The following is a 4,920-nucleotide window of genomic DNA, read 5'->3' as shown; positions in this document are numbered from 1 at the left end:
ATGCGATGACATGATTGGATGATGAAAATGAGTTTGATTAAGAATGATACCTCCCTAGGTAGATTACAAGGGTGTGTTTCGCCCCACTTGCTTCGAGTTGAGATTTGAGACTCCCTGAGTAGATACAAAAGTTTGGTTCACCCCACTTGTTCTAGGATGGGAATGAGATTTGAGACTCTCTAGGTAGATGCAAAGGTGTAGTTTCCCTACTTGCTCAGGGTTGAGAATGAGATTTGTGACTCCCTGAGTAGATACAGTGGTTTGTCCCACTTGCTCCGGATTGAGATTGAAGCTTCTTTGGTGTAAGACCCAGAACTTTTGAAAATCTTATTATGATTCAATTTCAATTTATTTATTCATTAAGGACTTTAATTTCAGAAATTATTTTATTAAAACTAATTAAATCAAGTTTTGATAATTCAATTAAAATTTTAATCTAATTTTAAAATTATTGGATAATTTTCATATTTAAATTATAAATTTTAGTAATTGTAAAATAATAAAAATTTTATATGATTTGATTTAAATAATTGAGATTTAGAGTTTAACACTTTTATTTTTGTGAATAAAGAAAATTAAGTATATTATCTTATATTTTAAATTAGAATACTTATTTAAAAATAGTTTGCAAATTGATGAATAAATAATATTTTTATATATAATTATTATTTAATTAAATTGATTTTAAATTACTAAATTATTCCTAATTTTATTTAAAATTACAAAATTACCCTTATACCTAATTTTATCCTAACTCTAAATCCCCAAAAATATACCCATAACCCTAATGTTCAAAATAGCCGCCACCCCCTTCCAAACACACACACACGCGAACCGGGAAGGAGAGGGAGGAGAGCACGCCAGCCAGGGAGGGGCTGCTGCCTTGCGCCGCCATCGCTCCTTATCACCAGAGCTCGTGCCGTCGCTGCCAGTGCCGTCGCACAGTTGAGGGAGAGAAGCTTATGAGAGGGACTTCGCGGAGGAGAAGAACTAAGCTGTCACCGTCCCTGGAGTTGCGAATGCCACTGCCGTCACTACACGTTGCCGTCGAGCACCGTGAGGGAGACGAGAGATGACGCGATGCGAGGAAGAGGAGCTCGTCTTCGTCGTTGCTGAACCCGTTCCAGGCTGCTATTGTGCCTTACTGCTGTGGTCGCCACCGTGGAGCTGAGAGGAGGGCGTGTCGTTGTCAGTGTGAGCCCACAGAGATGGAGGAAACGCGACGGTGGTAGTGGGTGGTCACTGTGTTGCTGCCACTGCCAGGGTGCTCACTGGCAAGTGCTGCCGCTTCTGGAGCTCGCCAGAGTCAGCCGCTGGAGCTGTGGCTGCTCTATTCATGGTTTCCTTTTGTGCAGTAAGTTGCTTCTGCTCTGAAAACCCCTTTTGTCTCTATTATCCTATCTGTTGTGAGGATTTTGCAACGTTAATGTCTTAGGGTTGAGTTGCGATAATTTTTTGCTGCGATTAAAGTTTATGTGGTTGCTGTAGTTTTGGATATTGCGGTTGGGCCGCTTGGAAATTTCTGCAGTTGCCGCCACTGCTACAGATTAACATGAAAGGAGGGTTTATCGCGTCAAAATTGGTACGGGCTTAATTCCTCAAGGTAGGAGATTATTTTAAAATAAAAATATTTTAGGCTTTGAATACCTGACAACTTTAGTAGATTATTGAAAATGAATGAATGCTTGGGATGTAAATAATTTTCTGCTGTGATTGAATATGTTGTGTTTGAAAGATAGATATTATGATGTTTGGTCATGTTAATTCTGAATTTTAGATTGAAATTGAAAATGATTGATTTTGAATGACGGACTTAGAAATATTGAATTGAAATGCTGATTTCGTTGGGTTAAGGTTGAACTGAGGAAACCTGTGAAGGGTGGTAAACTTCGATTTTTAGGGGAGGTTCTGTCGGAAATTTTGTAAAAATCAAAGGGTTTTGGAGGTTTTGCCTGTGGTTTCAAAAATTAGTTTAATTTGATTAATTCATCAAAAGAAATATGGCTTGAATACTTTTTAAGATTTTAAAGCAAGTAAAGTAATGGATTTGAGGATAAATACTTTTGGGGTTTTCAATTAGAATTTTTAGTTTTAAATTAATATGGCTTGGAACCTTATTGAAAAAGTTTTAAAGCTTGAAATGATTTTGAAATTAGTTTTTGGTTTAACTTATTTAATTTTGAATAACAACAAAAAGGGATTTATTTCTTTAGTTGAAGTTTTAAAAAGTTAAATTACTTATTAATCCACGTGTTCGGGTTTAGGAAGTGTGAAATGAGATAATGTTATTAGAGTTAAGCAATGGGGTTGAAGGGAAAAGAGATACTGTGGAATATATAGTTAAGTTGTGATTTATAAGAATTATGAGATAATGGTTGAGGATCTTGGGAGTATTAGATTGATATTGAAAAAGATTGAGACGTGAAGGATTGAATTAACGATAAGTTGATCTAGTTGAATAAGATGATGATTTTGAGGATATGAGTAATTCCTATCTGAGTGATGGTTTTGAAGATAGATGAGTAATTCCTATCCGAATGATGGTTTTAGGGATACATGAGTAATTCCTATCCAAGTCATGGCCTGAGGATAGATGAGTAATTCCTATTCGGGTTATGGTTTGAGGCACCTGCCTGAGTTGATAAGTAATGCCTACTCCAGGTTATGGTGAAATGCCGGCATGGGTAGACGAGTAATACCTATTTTGTGATGTGGTGTTTCATATCTGGGTTAGCTACCGGATATGTCGGATTTGGCTGTATAATCGACAGCTGAGCTCATTAGTCATAGGGCAGACATGCATCATTTGCATTTGTATGTTTTGTTTGGTTGTGCATTGGTAATTGGCTTGCTTACTTGTTATATTATATTTACCTGCTACTTGATCTAATTGCTGTATCTACTCTCCATACTTATGTATTCCTTGTATGTGTTTAAAAATTGAGAACCCTCATGCTAGCGGTAGTGATGCTGAAGGTTGTTTCTATTGTGATGAGGAAGGTTGAGGCATATTGGGCTAGGTATTGCCTTATTTCTCTAGTTTATGTATAGGATGGATAGGAATGAGCGATGTAAGTTTGTTATGTAGGAAGCCCTTAGGCGTATTTTTGGTCCGTTCTTTTTTTAAACACTTTATTTTACGGAATTGTAAACCAAAAGAGTTTTTTTATGACCTTTCAAAGTAAGTCTTCCCATAAAGCTTTTCCAAAAGGTTATTTCAAAGATAAATTATTTTTATAATGAAATTCTTTCTATTTGCAAGTATTTCTTTGCTTTGATGTTATTCTCTTTCCTCCTAAGAATGTGTAGCTTGTTCTCACCCTTTTTTATACCCAACATTCAGTGACAGGTTCAAGAATTTTTGGCGCGAAATTGTGACTGAACTTCAGAGCTTTATGTATATATATAATTGTTTTTTTTTTTTAGTTTTTAGTTTAGTTGAGATTTTTCCCTTTGTCATTTGTCATTTTGAGTTTTTAGAGGGACAGGACTTGTATTTGAGAATTGTTAAATAACGTTATATATTATATACTATGTGAATATGATTATGTGTCTAACTGGTTTAAAGTAAAGACATTCATTTTTATAATTAAAATCCGGCTGTATTTTCGCGAAGGCTCAATATTAAATAAATATAGTACTAAATAAAAGGTATAGAGGTAGGTAACGCCTGGACTTTTAGTGTGATCATGAGGTGTTAAAAGTTTGGGTGTTACACTGGATAGATGCAGTAGTTCACCCCACCTGCTCTGGATTGAGATTTGAGACTTTGTTGACTCTTCGTCGTAAGATGTGGCCGGACACTTAGACCTTTTTGGATAATTTCTCCAAGGGAAGTGAATACCTCTTCGGGATATGCGCACCGAGGGACTGTCAAGGATTCGCTATTGGACATGTCGGGCTTAGCTGTATAACTGACATATGAGCTCATTGGCCATAGGACAGACATGCATCATTTGCATTTAGGTGTATTGATAGATCTTGTATTTGACTTGCCTTGTTGAATAATTGTATCTATATGCTATTTGAGCTAATTGCTTTATCTGTTCTCTCTATTCGTGTATTCTTTGTATTGTTTTGTATGTGTTTGAATAACTGAGAGATCCCTTACGCTAGTGGTGGTGACGCTGAATGTTATTCTTAATGCGATGTGGTGATTGGAGTTTGTGAAAGACTAAGAATAATGGATAGATTAAAATCGTTTAGGTAAGTTGCCATTTTATGGATTAGTAGGAACTCTAGGCTTGGATCAATGAAACATTGAGGATTAAGATTTCTTAGAGAGTTCTTGTTACCTTATATTGTATTGTTTCTGCCCTTTTACCCTACTGGGAACCCTTGGGTTGGGCTCTCACCCATATATTATTTTTGTTTTTCAGATGCAGGTCCCAGCACTCTATAATGAGCGAGAGTCTTATCTAGAAGATGGTGAAGAAGACTTTTGTTTCTATTTTGGTTTTAGAATTCTCTTTCTTTTGGAAACACTTATCTGATGTATTTATTTTAAAGACGTGCCTATAGAGGCTTATGGTGTATTTTTGGAGATATAGGTTATGTATGTCAAACTGTTTTACAGTTGTAACTCTAGCCGGGTTAATTTTTGCGGGCCGAGACTAGTAATATTTATATATGCTTATATATGTCTCTTTACTCCTATTCTTCTTTTAAGCTTTTAATTATCTACCTTTTTCGAAGCACTTACATATGTTAAAGAGTGTGAATGATTGACGAATTGTCATTCTTTCGAGGTTTAAATCCTCTTATAGGCTTTTAGCTTACTACCTTCTTCTATACATAAGTATTTATATCTCAGCTTTGTGTCATAGCACCAAACTCTCATTGAATTATGACTTAATTATAAGGCTTTGAAGGGTAGGGTGTTACATTTATGGTATCAAAGCAATTCATTCCCAAAGAGCC

The 4,920-nt window shown here is 35.8% G+C and overlaps 1 long non-coding RNA gene across 1 annotated transcript; it reads left to right on the top strand.

The window, feature by feature from the left end:
• Positions 1–774: 774 nt before the first annotated feature.
• LOC112777555 (uncharacterized) lies at positions 775–4,654 on the top strand. Its single transcript, XR_003190460.3, has 3 exons — positions 775–1,354; positions 1,489–1,603; positions 4,380–4,654. It is a non-coding gene; the product is annotated as an uncharacterized lncRNA (long non-coding RNA).
• Positions 4,655–4,920: the final 266 nt, after the last annotated feature.

The sequence above is a fragment of the Arachis hypogaea genome, chromosome 19 (genome assembly GCF_003086295.3).
Source record: "Arachis hypogaea cultivar Tifrunner chromosome 19, arahy.Tifrunner.gnm2.J5K5, whole genome shotgun sequence".
In the NCBI taxonomy this organism is placed as follows: domain Eukaryota; kingdom Viridiplantae; phylum Streptophyta; class Magnoliopsida; order Fabales; family Fabaceae; genus Arachis; species Arachis hypogaea.
This window is presented reverse-complemented; position numbering and strand designations above follow the sequence as displayed.